Here is a 13,409-nt window from a genome sequence, read left to right as displayed (position 1 = left end):
TCGAACTCTCTGTTCGAGCTCTGATATAATCCTCTCTGCTCCTGTCGTTGTCACTCTGCATTCCGTAGGGCTACAGGTTGATTTCACAATGCCACAATTAATTAAATACAGGAGAAACCGCACGGACAGCAATATGTTTTAAGAAATCTTCTTCTGGATTTATATTTCGGTCTTTCTCCTTTAAATGCATACCTTGCCGTAAATCTTTACTCGATTACAGGCACCCCAAACAGTTTTTAAGGCAGAAATCGAACCCCATTTGATTTTCTGCTAATAACGTGTAAGTGTTCACGAAGCATTTCCCTGCACATCGGGTGCCCACAAATCGGTTTCTCCGTTTTCCTCTTCCTGTCGTTGTTAGCGAGCACAAGAAGACGGGACAAATGCAAGAGAGGGAAAAGGGAGCGGCTGTCAAGAGTGAGATTTGAACCCACGCTTCTATTCAGAGACCAGGGGGTGAGTTTCCCGAAAGCATCGTAGCGCTAAGAACATCGTAAACTCGCTCTTAAGATCGATCGTTGATTTACGAGTGTTTCCTAAAACCTATCGTAACTAAAGTAGAACGTTATAATCCTTCGTAATCTACGTGCTCCCCGACCCACTCGTTAATCACTAAGTGCTTCTTAAACTGGCTACCTCTTGCGCCAACCTTAGCGACAGAGATCGCCAGACAGAGCACATTCAATTCACATCATGGGAATTCTCTGGAAATATAGAATACTAAGATTTTATATTAAGGATTTTGATATTTTGTTGTACTATGTAAGAGGAAATTCGAAAAAAGAACATTTATTTATACAGTTATGAATTTATTAGTCATCTTGGGTAAATTTCATATTCATAAATCAAATGTTTTAATAATACTCCCTCTTTTAGTACTTTTGGGGTGGGGTTTAAATTGTATTTAAATTCCATAAAGAACGTGAAACATGTAACATGTATTACAATGTAGCGCCACGCAGGGCGGGCTGAGAACAGCACCTGGGGACTACCGGACTGTATATAGTGGGACGGAGGCTGAGATACAGTCTCTTCCCTTCGTGTGTGTGTATGTTAGTGTAGGTGCAGCGCTGTAACCCCTGTCCCTGTGTGTGTACCTTTCCCGATTCGAGTTATTAAATGTGTTGTTCAACCCCATTCCCTGAGTCCTACGCCTGTTCCATTCCGTACCGAAACCCGCGGTCCATACAATATTTTAAGTTCGAATGCCGTTTTATGTTCTGTCTTGATTGTTGACGGTAAAGCTTAGACCTACTTGTTTTTAAATTTGATTATAGGTCCTGTATTTGTTGAGTGACACGTGCCAAGCTTAGTAGTTAATTTTTCCAGATGTCATGTTAATAAGACCAATTAAAAAGGAGTTCCAACACACCCAACAACTTTAAATAACAACAGTATTTTCTCTTGAAACACTGTGATTCCTAACGATGGCAGCGTGACAAAAAATATTGCTTTAAATCAAAGACGTCGTGCAGGACGCATACACTGTTCACACAGTTAAACTTGGTTTTCTTTTACAGCATGTCAGTCATTTATTTTATTACACCATATAATGAAAGTATTGTCAATCAATTGTTTGTCAATCGACTTGTGATGCTTTTTGCTAAGCGACTTCAGGGGCGGGGTTAACAAAGAAGTACTTTATACTCGCTCGTTAAATGATCGATTAAGAGGGGTTTTGGGAAACCCACGAAAAAGTAGCTTGTATGTTACCTACGTACATCGTAAAGTTGCTCGTTCGTCTCTAAGATTCATCGTTTTCGGGAAACTCACCCCAGAACACCCAAGCGATGAAAAGACAGGAGTCCTTGAGTCTGGCGCCTTAGACCACTCGGCCATCCTGATAAGGTACTGTAGGTTTATTCCATGCTGAAAAGAGAAGGAAACACAATGTTTCAGCTGTGGAGCCTTCTTTGATTGTGACTCGAAGTAAACCTTTACCTTTCCTTGTTCGTTTGATGTTAATTTATCTCCGTCAAATACCTAAGAGTATCTAAACTCGACAGTTGCTTTCAGTAGCTAAAGACAGGCTATACTGCTCCAGGTGAGGCTCGAACTTACAAAGAGGGTAAAACGCCTGATTGTCGGGAGTGGGATTTGAACCCGTGCCTCTATTTGGAGAGTGAAACACAAAGCTTAAAAGACACGAAGCTGTGAATTTGCTGTTTTAAACAGCTCGACTATTCTGAAAAAATGTGTGCTGATAACACCAGTCGCATTCGATTTTCCGTAACTTTAGGACGATTGATACTACTGGACTAACACAATTTGTGGCGTTTAGCATGACATGGAAAACGGTACCGGAGCATTCGGGTCCGGACTACCAGACTCAGAAACAGTTTTTACCCCCGCACTATCAAACTATTAAACTCCCAGCCTCTCTCACTCTCTCCTCACCTCTCACCTATGATCTGAACCTCACAGTGCCTTCTTTCTTACCAAAAACCCAAACACACATTGAAAATCTGCCTCTACCATACATGTCAAAAGCTCACTCCCCATCATTTCTATCCCTTTATTTCATTCTTTTGATGCATGTTTTTGCACATAACCTGTTACCTTTTTGTTATTTTGCACACTGCCTATTGTTGTTTTTTGCACATCGGCTGTTGTCTCTGTCTTTCTTTTGTTATACAATTGTATTGTTGTTGTGTTTTTTTCGTTGTACCCAGTGGGCAAAAGACGTATAATATACGTCTATTAAACGCATACCTTAAACGTCTAAATGTGGTCCGCAATTCGTCTAGAATGAAATTCTAATATACGTCTATTGTTATACGTCAATTATACGTCTATGATTAGATGTTCATTATACGTAAATGGTTAGAGTTCTATTATACGGATAAATTTAGAAGACAATTATACATATATGGTAGGAGTTCCGGATAACTTTAGAGGTCTATTATACGGATAACTTTAGAGGTCTATTATACATCAAAGATAGGTTTTACAGGTGTAGAAACTAGTAAATCAACCCAATGATTTGGTTTAGAAATTTATTCTGAAAATACACATTCACACCTGAAAAATATGTATTTCAAATTATACATTGTATACAATCAATCAACAATCAACATACTTGTACATACTTTTGGTGAACAAAAAAATTTGCTTGCATTTCATCTTTCGCAAGCTATATGATTTAAAAAAAACAAGTTGTTCTGCAAAGGAAATTAATAAACGCATAAAACCAAATCAAGACCTCTTTGAGTGTCCCAAATTACATGTTCTGTAAAACAAGACAGGAAAAAAGGTACCGCTGGCATTCGGATCCAGGATCTCCTCTTTATGAAACAGGTGTTTTAACCAGCTTTACCACAGCACCGGCAGAACACTATTCTTATACAGGTGGGTACCCACCCTCAAACCTTTGTTCTCCCGCTACTTTACCTTTGCCTACTGTCCTGTCTCTCTCACACATGAAGAAGACTCCACGGCCGAAACATTGTGTTCTCTTTCTTCTTTTTTTCAGCATGGAATAAACCTATTACCTATTCTTATACAGCCGCTTGGACACACCGCTCTGAGACATCTGAGGTCGATGTGCGCTGAGCCTGGTCGCCGAGCAAAATCATGCCCAAGGGGAAGTGGTATGCGAGACGAGGTGGCCGAGTGGTTAAGGCGATGGACTGCTAATCCATTGTGCTTTGCACGCGTGGGTTCAAATCCCACCCTCGTCGGTTTATGTCTTCGACTTGTGATCCGTTTCTAAGTTGGACTTGCTATCTTTATCTACTGTAGTAGAGTAGTAATATTTCTAGCGTTGGCTGAATATGGCTTACAGCAGTAGCTGACAGATATAGTCTCTTAATAGGTTAAATTTATGCTTTGTACTGCTTTCACCTGACATTAATAGTAGTCCTGATGAACGATTTAGGGACATGGCGCATCTTGAAAATGTTCTTGTTAATTTCAGTTTGGAAAAAATGCACTCACCAGAAGCAGAAACTGGTCGTATCTGCAAAATGCGCAATGCAATAGCACTGTCTTGCTATGAGTCCTTACCTGTTACAGGAGGCGTTGTAGGACTTTTTTAGCTCAGAAAAAGCTATCAATTCATCTTACATTTCTACTCCATCAATATTAGCAATGTTATCTTTACTAAGCTCTAAATATAGCTCTAAATAAATGCAAATTTTAAAATACATTTTAAAATAAATGCTATTCCATATATTGTAACTTTGTGGTATTTAGAATTTTTATCTGAGGATGCAACGGAAAGTATTATACAAATGTGAAAGAGGCTTGTATTTTAATACAATTTTCGATCAAAAGAAAACCAAAATCCGTATGATATTACCATCAATATCCCTCGATATTGACGTTCAGTTGAAAGATTTGAAGAAACTCTCAAAGAAGCAACTGCAGTTGGAGAGATTTGATTTGAACTGATGTTCGCAGCTCAATAATCCATTCGTCCTCGAAAGAAGCAAAGGTTAGTATGTTTTGAGTGTCAACATGATCCTCTTCTCAATCCAAACGAAAGGTTTTATGTGATCCTGATCCCACTAGAAAAAGAGTCAATTTCCGCCAGCACTGATATCCCTTTAAATGTTTTATAAGAACTCTGGACGTTTATAGAGTAGAAGCCTGGTCCATTTCTTCTACTAAACGAGACTATGGGAGTGGGTATTTTGATGTCGAACTGGGATTTAAATAAAGAGGAACACTACACTACATTGGGCAACGCGTGTGACAAAACGTTTATTTTCTGACCTCTCGATAGCTCAGTTGCTAGCTCTTAAGATTGTTGAAAAAGCAGCGAGTATTTCTTATGTCCCTGGTTTGAATCCAATTCAAAGGATGGTGTTTTCTTGTTCCTTAATCAAAAAGGGAAAATTGCGAATTTCTCTTTCACTTTGATGTTCACCCGAAAGCTCAGTATACAAAGAAGTAGAGGCTCCTGTTCTGAATAATCCTCAAGTCTGATTGTTTTGCTTAGACCTTTAAAATGTACACTGTTGACTGTTTGCGCTTCCTAACACAATTAAAAACCCGCCGACAAACTTACCGATCGGGAGCTTAGTTCAGTGATAGCGCGCACTTAAGACGCTCCGTTTTCTATCGCCGGCATTTTTGTATTCTCTTTCATCGCGATATCTTTTATTCTTCGTGTGTGAATTTCAGGGAGACTCATAAACCCTTTGTCTGTTTTAAAGATACATTATTTTAAACCAGACATAATGAAAGACGTAGTAACTAGACACATGTACAAAACACATGAATAGTAGCGGCTCTGAACTCAATGTGGTGCTGGATGGGAATGCAATACAAACGCCAATGGCACAATGGATAACGTGTCTGATTACGGATCAGAAGACTTTAGGTTTCTACTCCTTACTGGTTAGTGAAAAAGCTTTTAAACCACGCTATTCAACACTGACATCGTAGTGTGTGCGGTCCTACACAACCTTCCCAGTGGGCAAAAGACGTATAATATACGTCTATTAAACGCATACCTTAGACGTCTAAATGTGGTCTGCAATTCGTCTAGAATGAAATTCTAATATACGTCAATTATACGTCTATGTTTAGACGTTCATTATACATAAATGGTTGGAGTTCTATTATACGGATAAATTTAGAGGACTATTATACATATATGGTTGGAGTTCCGGATAACTTTAGAGGACTATTATACGTATATGGTTAGAGGTCTATTATACGGATAACTTTAGACGTCTATTATACGTATATGGTTAGAGGTCTATTATACGGATAACTTTAGACGTCTATTATACGTATATGGTAAGAGGTCTATTATACGGATAACATTAGAGGTCTATTATACGTATATAGGTAGAGGTCTATTATACATCAAAGATAGGTTTTATAGGTGTAGAAACTAGTAAACCAAGCCAATGATTAGGTTTAGAAATGTATTCTGAAAATACACATTCACACCTGAAACATATGTATTTCAAATTATACATTGTATACAATCAATCAACAATCAACATATGGGCAATAATCATAAAAAACACAACTAGTCTTAAACTTCAGCTACAAATTCTGGTAACATGGCAATATACAGTATAGTAATGACAAACACAAACTAATTACATTAACACACTAACTCAAAACCACATTTTGATTCAAATATACATTTTAAAATGTACAACTTCTATATTTCCAAGAAAAAAAATATTACAATGCAATGCAAATATTACAAATATTTGCAATGTATTTGCAAACCCTGTCTAATTGTCCTAACAGTTAGAACCAAAAACCTATTATTTTCAGTGTCCAGATCTCCTGGCCCCCTGCCTTGCATATGCATTTTTCAAGTAACACATTGCGTGCTCCTTTATTTCTTTTTCTGTCGATGTAGGGTGGGACTTCAGCACCGCAGCTAGGAGAAAATTATATAATATTACTTCCCAAATAAATGATGATTAATATCTTCTTTAGTATAATCTAAAAAATGAACGGTTTACTAAGCTCAAAGCTGAAATAAATGTATAAAATTTGGCTTGCATCATAGCAGTTGAGCAATAAAGTCTGTCCTAATTAAAGAGTACCCAAAGTTTGAAAGTACAACATAGAATAAGAATAGAGAAACGGCAAAACGATTTTGTGTCATCTTCCCCATTCACACTATTTTTATGTGCCATTTTTTGCTTATTCACGTACTATTTTAATCAAAATAATATTAAGAAAGATCTGTATGTATTCAGATACTATTATTATTGTTCATACTTACTCGTCAAAAGAGGATTGCTGAGATATTTGCGGATATACTTCTACGTTTGAAAAACGTGTCCAAAATGGTGACCAACGAATATTAGCAATGCATTGTGGTATATAACCGGAAAATATGCTGGGTTCGATATTTTCTCAACGTATGCGTTTATTAATGTTGTCGATATTATGGTTGAAATTTAACATTGATAATACATCGCGGCTATGTGCCCCCTGCTATGAGCTGATGTGCAATTTTAACGCATGCAGTTAGTAAGGATCGGTCACTGTTGTATGGTATTATATATAATGACATTATGGAATAGGATGGGTACAGGCCTGGCATCACGGGGGGAGGGAGGAATGTCGCCCCTTCAGTTTTGGGCAAAAAGATTTACCTAACTTAATTTGCGTCCTAAAAAAATAGTTGTACTTTGTCAATGGTCAGACAACACTAAATGACACGAACAGTCACTCAGTCTGTTTGATGGGCAGGAGGGCTATCCGTCCAGGAACTGCACATATCAGTGTTGTTATTGAGTGTCAACATTATGATCCTGTTTGCTCATGTGGACCGATTCCTTGCAGTAGTTTATCATTATACTTAAAATCGTTATATAACTAGGACTAGTTATAGCAGTCTGTGCTTTCTGTTGGTTTTACAACATTTTTTTCTTAACGATTCAGAACGTCCATGTAGCTGCAAAAATGAACGCTTATGGTACTTTTCGCTCCAGGCAATACAAACCGTGAGAGTGACGAAAAATGTGAAACTGAACTTCATCGCAAATACCACATTGTTAGTCGTTATCTTCTATCATGAAGCACTAATCAATGGCATAGCTACGAGATTTCATTTGGGTAGCTGCACCGTACAGCTCCGTTTCAACCGAAATATCACCCCCCCTCAGAATTTCAGACGCCCCCCTACAGATTTTTCCCCGGGCACCGCGCACTGATGGGGGACGGGGTGTCCAGGAAATGGTATCAACTTTTCTCAAGAAAATAAAAATAGAAACTCTATAGGCACTCAAACATTTTACTGTTTTTTTCGGGCAGGTGGCAAGACCCCCTCAGCAAAACCCTTGTATGCCAAGCTGTGGGCATTGATTCGTCGAATATACGTATATTTACGGCGAAAATACGGCTATACGTATATATACGTCGCCTCGACGTATAATCAACGTCGAATTGCAACCGTAAAATCGACGACATGAATAAACGCATATATAACGTCGAAAACACATCTAACACAGTGCCTGAGGCTTTTTACTGTATGTATCGTGTCGCAGTAATTAATTTACACGTGTATAATAAATATAGTAAATATAATAAATTAATTACTGCGAAAATAATTTACTTCGTACACTGTGCAGAGTGCCGTATACTCTTAGTTGCGGCACACACGATACATACAGTAAAAAGCCTCAGGCACTGTGTTAGATGTGTTTTCGACGTTATATATGCGTTTATTCATGTCGTCGATTTTACGGTTGCAATTCGACGTTGATTATACGTCGAGGCGACGTATATATACGTATAGCCGTATTTTCGCCGTAAATATACGTATATTCGACGAATCAATGCCCACTGGGTATGGCAGCCGCGCCGAGAAGCTTTGCTTATGCCCATCTTTTTCCACCGCTTCTACTGAACCTCGGAGCTGCAGGAGGAAGGGCTGACTTTAGAAAGAGCTCTTAAAGTCGCTAGAATTCATGAAGCAGCTCAAGCAGAATCAAGAATGCTTTCTGACCACAGTGACAAAGTGACACTGAACGGGGTGCTCGCTCAAACTTTACAAACAAAAGCCGAGCAGCAGGACGCAGTCATGCTAGAGATATAGAAGAACAGGGGACGGCTGACATTACATGTTACAGGTGCGGACTAACAACGCACAAAGCAGATGAATGCGGAGCGTGAACAGCAAAATGTCTACACTGTAAGAAAACAGGACATTATGCACACGTCTGCAGAACATCACGTCCGAGTTTAAGGAGAGCAACATCAGAGATTGGAAGCTAAGGAGTTTCAGGTCTGTGTTTTTATTCTAGGTTCAAGAAAGTATGAATACCTTTGCAAGAAGTATTTCAGAATCCCAGTCAAATCCAGTACGAATGCCCCATAGATCTGCATTGTACAATTAGTATACTGTTTGTCCGTTGAATCAAACACGCCTTATGAAGCATTTCTAAAACAGGAGAGATCGTTAGGGAATGCGTCTTCCTGTAAAAATAAAATGACTTCAAGGGTACTATAAGCAGAGGTGTGAAAGCCTGCTTTACTGAAGAACTATAGCCAGAGATGCCAAAGAGGTCGAGATTTCACCACGTGAGAGAAAGCATCTCAGAAAAAGAAGTTGCGGTCGTTTCCACGCGTTATAAAACCACTGGGTCAAACAACAAGAGCTGAAGAGCCGCTGTTGAGAGTAACGCGGCCAAGCGCTCTAAGGAGCTGGCTTAAACCTCCAGTCTCTTCAGGAGCATCTGTTGGAGTCGCACTGCTACAGCGTATCTCCTTGTTAAGTATCCCTTTTATTGTTGTTGCTGCCTCCAGGCGATGTAAACCAGATTCAGAAAAAAAATAATTTGAACAACATTATTCCTATGTTGTTTGAAGGCGCGGTGGCCAAGTGGTAAGGCGTCGGTCTCGTAAACCGAAAATCGTGGGTTCAAACCCCACCTGTGCCTGTTTCATTTGTTTTCCTTTAGTTTCAAAGTCTTCAAAAAACTCGCAATGTAGGAGTCTGAATAGTAAGAGAGCGTAACTGTCGCCAGTGATTAGTATTCTTGCATATCCTGCCTTGTTTTTTAGTCGACAAAGCTTGTTTCTCTTCACACCCATCTTCCGAATGATCACCTCAGCATTGGGAAGGAACGTGCGCTTGGTACAGCCCCCCACTCCATGGTCTGATCACAAACAGATCGGGTGAGCTGTCAGTCCAGGTTGGAAGTAACGTTCGAAAGCACTAAAAATCTGACTTAGGAACGAGAAGACCGTGTTTTTTTAAACGAGTAAACGATAAAATAATAGTTCAGGTGGGTAGCTGCGTCAGCATGCGTATATACTGCCTGCAAGACTATGTCAAGTTCAAGTTCAAGTTTATTGTCATTATACTTATACACAGGTATATGGTATAACGAAATGCTATTTAGCTAGCTCTCGGACATAAGTAGTACAAAGAAAAAAACACAACAACACAACAACAATACAATTGTATTACAAAAGAAAGACAGAGACAACAGCCGATGTGCAAAAAACAACAACAGGCAGTGTGCAAAACAACAAAAAGGTAACAGGTTATGTGCAAAAACATGCATCAAAAGAATGAAATAAAGGGATAGAAATTATGGGGAGTGAGCTTTTGACATGTATGGTAGAGGTAGATTTTCAATGTGTGTTTGGGTTTTTGGTAAGAAAGAAGGCACTGTGAGGTTCAGATCATAGGTGAGAGTGAGAGAGGCTGGGAGTTTAATAGTTTGATAGTGCGGGGGTAAAAACTGTTTCTGAGTCTGGTAGTCCGGACCCGAATGCTCCGGTACCGTTTTCCATGTCATGCTAAACGCCACAAATTTTGTTCGTCCAGTCGTATCAATCGTCCTAAAGTTACGGAAAATCGGATGCAACTGGTGCAATCAGCACCCATTTCTTCAGGATAGTCGAGCGTTTTAAAACAGCAAATTCACAGATTCGTGTCTTTTAAGCTTTGTGTTTCGCTCTCCAAATAGAGGCACGGGTTCAAATCCCACTCCCGACAGTCAGGCGTTTTACCCTGTCTTTTTTACCTGCCTTTACACTGTTTCAGTCTTGTTGTGCTCGCTGACAATCACAGTACGAGGAAAACGGAGAAACTACTTAGAAAAAACATAACGGACAGAAAAAAGCTTCGTAAACACGTGAATGTGATTAGCAGCAGTAAGGTATGCATTCAAATGTTTAAGGCTGATTTATAAAAGCAGCAGAAGAAAGGTGCAGCCTTTGTGAGAATTCGCGGGTTTTTATGCTGCTTGGACTTCTTTCAAGTCTATGAAGTGATCCCCGTTTTATTTTCATTTTCAAACTTCAGAACCGAATAACAAAAAGGTTTCATGTGTGACAGCATTCTGTTGCAAATACCGTTTCCACGATGTATTCAGCGACGGGAATGAAATATTTTAGTGCTGGCTCAAATGCGAGGAATTTCAGAAAAAACAACGCTTGCAGTAAACGACAAATTTAAAGCGTGTTGTCAGCATGAACAGAACAACGCAATGCTCTGTAAAAACGATCTGAAGCCGCAATTACTCTTTTATCTCGGGCAGTTCATTCCGATACGATGTTTCCGCAGAATAAATGAAATGCCGAACTCCAAACATGTTGTTGCCATTATTGTTACTCCTGCTGCTGTAGTTTTAAGCTTTAATCAGTGGGTATGTAATGTTGTAAAGGGGCTGGACTACTTTGTTCAGTCCAAATTCCATTATGTGAATTTATGCTTTTTTAATATAAGCATTAACAATACAATGCGTGCTCAAAAACCATTACTTATTAGCTAAAGAAGCGGCAGTGTTTTGACAATATGTGGTATTCGAACAGTAAATGCTGAAGTGTTTAATACTTGCTTGTGAGCAGATCTCCCTCGATTTAGACAAACTCTTGTTTGGCCGATGATTTCAGATCAAAATCTGAATCAAGTGGAAAGAAAGCTGAATTACGTAAAGGTCATATAAGGCACTGGGTATCACTGTTACGCCATCAGGTCCTGCTAGGAGGATTGGGGGGATCAAATTGACACAGAGGGACCCAATGTGGGGGCTGAACCCACAGTTCTGAGATTAAGAGATTCATGCTCTATTGACTGCGCCTGTATAACTCTTGTGCTACAGCAGTAATGTTTCTGGGTGTGGATGGACATGACATAATAGGCTGACAACAGGAACACGTGGCCCACAGGCAGTGACAGTATCGCTATCACATTTGGCTGCAGTATATTGTGTTGAGAGCAGCAATAACTTTCCTGCAGAGATGGGAGTGCCTTTAATACAGCTCTTTCAATCGGACAGAGTAACAGGAACGGATCAAAAGTTTCTGCTGTGGATCCATCTCCACGTGGGGGAAAGAGACAGTAAAATAGCGATGAAGAAACAGAAAGAATTGTGCTCTCTGCAAAGTAGGAAAGAGGTGGTCAGACACATAAAACAGCTTGGTGATAATTTACAGCGACAGTTTTATGTTATTTAGTACAAGGATTTCTCTTCATGTGACTTAAGATGTGTAATTTGTATGTTGGTTGTATGAGAACAGTTTCTTCTAAAGTCCTGTCAATTGACAGTGGAGAGCTAGCTGGTGCACATCTTCAAGAAGACTCTCTTTAAGGCGATTACAAGTTTCTCGAACAAATCTGTGTCATATTTTTAAAATAATTTAGCTAATGAGCAACGAGAGTATAAATGAATTCTCCCACCCTCCATTCAAAGATAAAACTCCATGTGCGATTCTAAGTTTCCTTGGAGCTACTGACGTTCGTCATTATTGGACATTCCCGGTGATATTGACTAAGGAGCTCAATTTTTACGTGTTGTAGTTCAACATGTACAAAATATTCGTATCCCCTGCAAATATCGGCAAGGTCAGTGATATTCTCAACAATGTGTGCCATTGCAATTCGTGCAATTCGTGCCATACTTTTTCCCAATGTATTCTGACATGCCAAGATCAGAGGGTCATATTTAAAAAAACTGGTGCATTAAAATGTTTTGTACTTCAGGATTTTGATAGTCTGTTACATTGTCTTTCACACGTCGGTGTCAGAACTGTGAGACATTTTCATAATTGGGGGGGAAGGCCGTAGCAATAAGCAGAAAGTACAATCACCTTTTCCCAGTGTAAGTCCGTGTTATGGTGAGTTTTCAAAATTGGTTTGCGATTTTCTGAAATATATTGCATACAAAAATATGATTTGAACAGTCGCTATTTATTTGGATATTTCCTTTCACTGAGGATGTCTGCAGTATTCCAGCCGTATTAGTACTGATCGAAGAGAGCCATCTACAGGCGAAAGGCGACATAACATCACAGCAGCAGCATTTAAGGTGGAACGAAAAACGCGAAGAAGCTGGCGAATAAGAAGCCAACTTCAGCCTCGTAGCAGACCCTGGGAGGCACGCTCAAAATAATCATCTTTCCCAGTACTTCAGAGTCATATTTAAAGCGCTTTACTGCAATTTTATGTGATCGATGGAAGATGTGAAGCCATCGAGCCTGTACTGCGATTCACATTGAAATTGAAGCCATTTCTCATGCTTTCTCTCAGTGTCGGGGCTGCAATTGCGTGTAAAGGAGGCGACTTGAAAATGAAACGTGCAATCACCTTACAGAGGGTCTTCACGACGGGGTGCGTCAGCTAGTTCTCCATTATTGTCAATTTACTGGACTTCTGAAGAAACCTATCGACATCGAAAATACAAACTGCACAGCTTAAGGCACATGAAGAGAAATCCGTGTGCTGATTGACTCAAAAATGTCGCTACAAATAATCCGCCGGGTTGATTTACTTGTCAGACCACCTCCCTCCGTCCCTCTTTGCTGTTAGCACAATTCTTTCAGTTTCTTTTCTTGTATTTTCCTTGCTATTTTACTGTTGCTTTTCCCCATGAGGAGATGGATCCACAACCGAAACCGTTTTCACCCTTTGTTTCTGCAGCGTCAGTCTGTATGAGGAGCACATCTCGCACAGCTCCAGTGGCGCAATC

The 13,409-nt window shown here is 39.6% G+C and overlaps 2 non-coding genes across 2 annotated transcripts; both read left to right on the top strand.

The window, feature by feature from the left end:
- The first annotated feature begins 3,598 nt into the window (after nucleotides 1–3,598).
- trnas-gcu (transfer RNA serine (anticodon GCU)) lies at nucleotides 3,599–3,680 on the top strand. The gene has a single exon. It is a non-coding gene; the product is annotated as a tRNA-Ser (tRNA).
- Nucleotides 3,681–9,296: 5,616 nt separating this feature from the next.
- On the top strand, nucleotides 9,297–9,368 carry trnat-cgu (transfer RNA threonine (anticodon CGU)). The gene has a single exon. It is a non-coding gene; the product is annotated as a tRNA-Thr (tRNA).
- The last annotated feature ends 4,041 nt before the right edge of the window (nucleotides 9,369–13,409 follow it).

This window comes from Atractosteus spatula, assembly GCF_055471065.1.
Source record: "Atractosteus spatula isolate fAtrSpa1 chromosome 10 unlocalized genomic scaffold, fAtrSpa1.hap1 SUPER_10_unloc_8, whole genome shotgun sequence".
NCBI lineage: Eukaryota > Metazoa > Chordata > Actinopteri > Semionotiformes > Lepisosteidae > Atractosteus > Atractosteus spatula.
The sequence above is the reverse complement of the archived record's forward strand: the minus strand, read 5'-3'. Positions and strand labels throughout refer to the sequence as shown.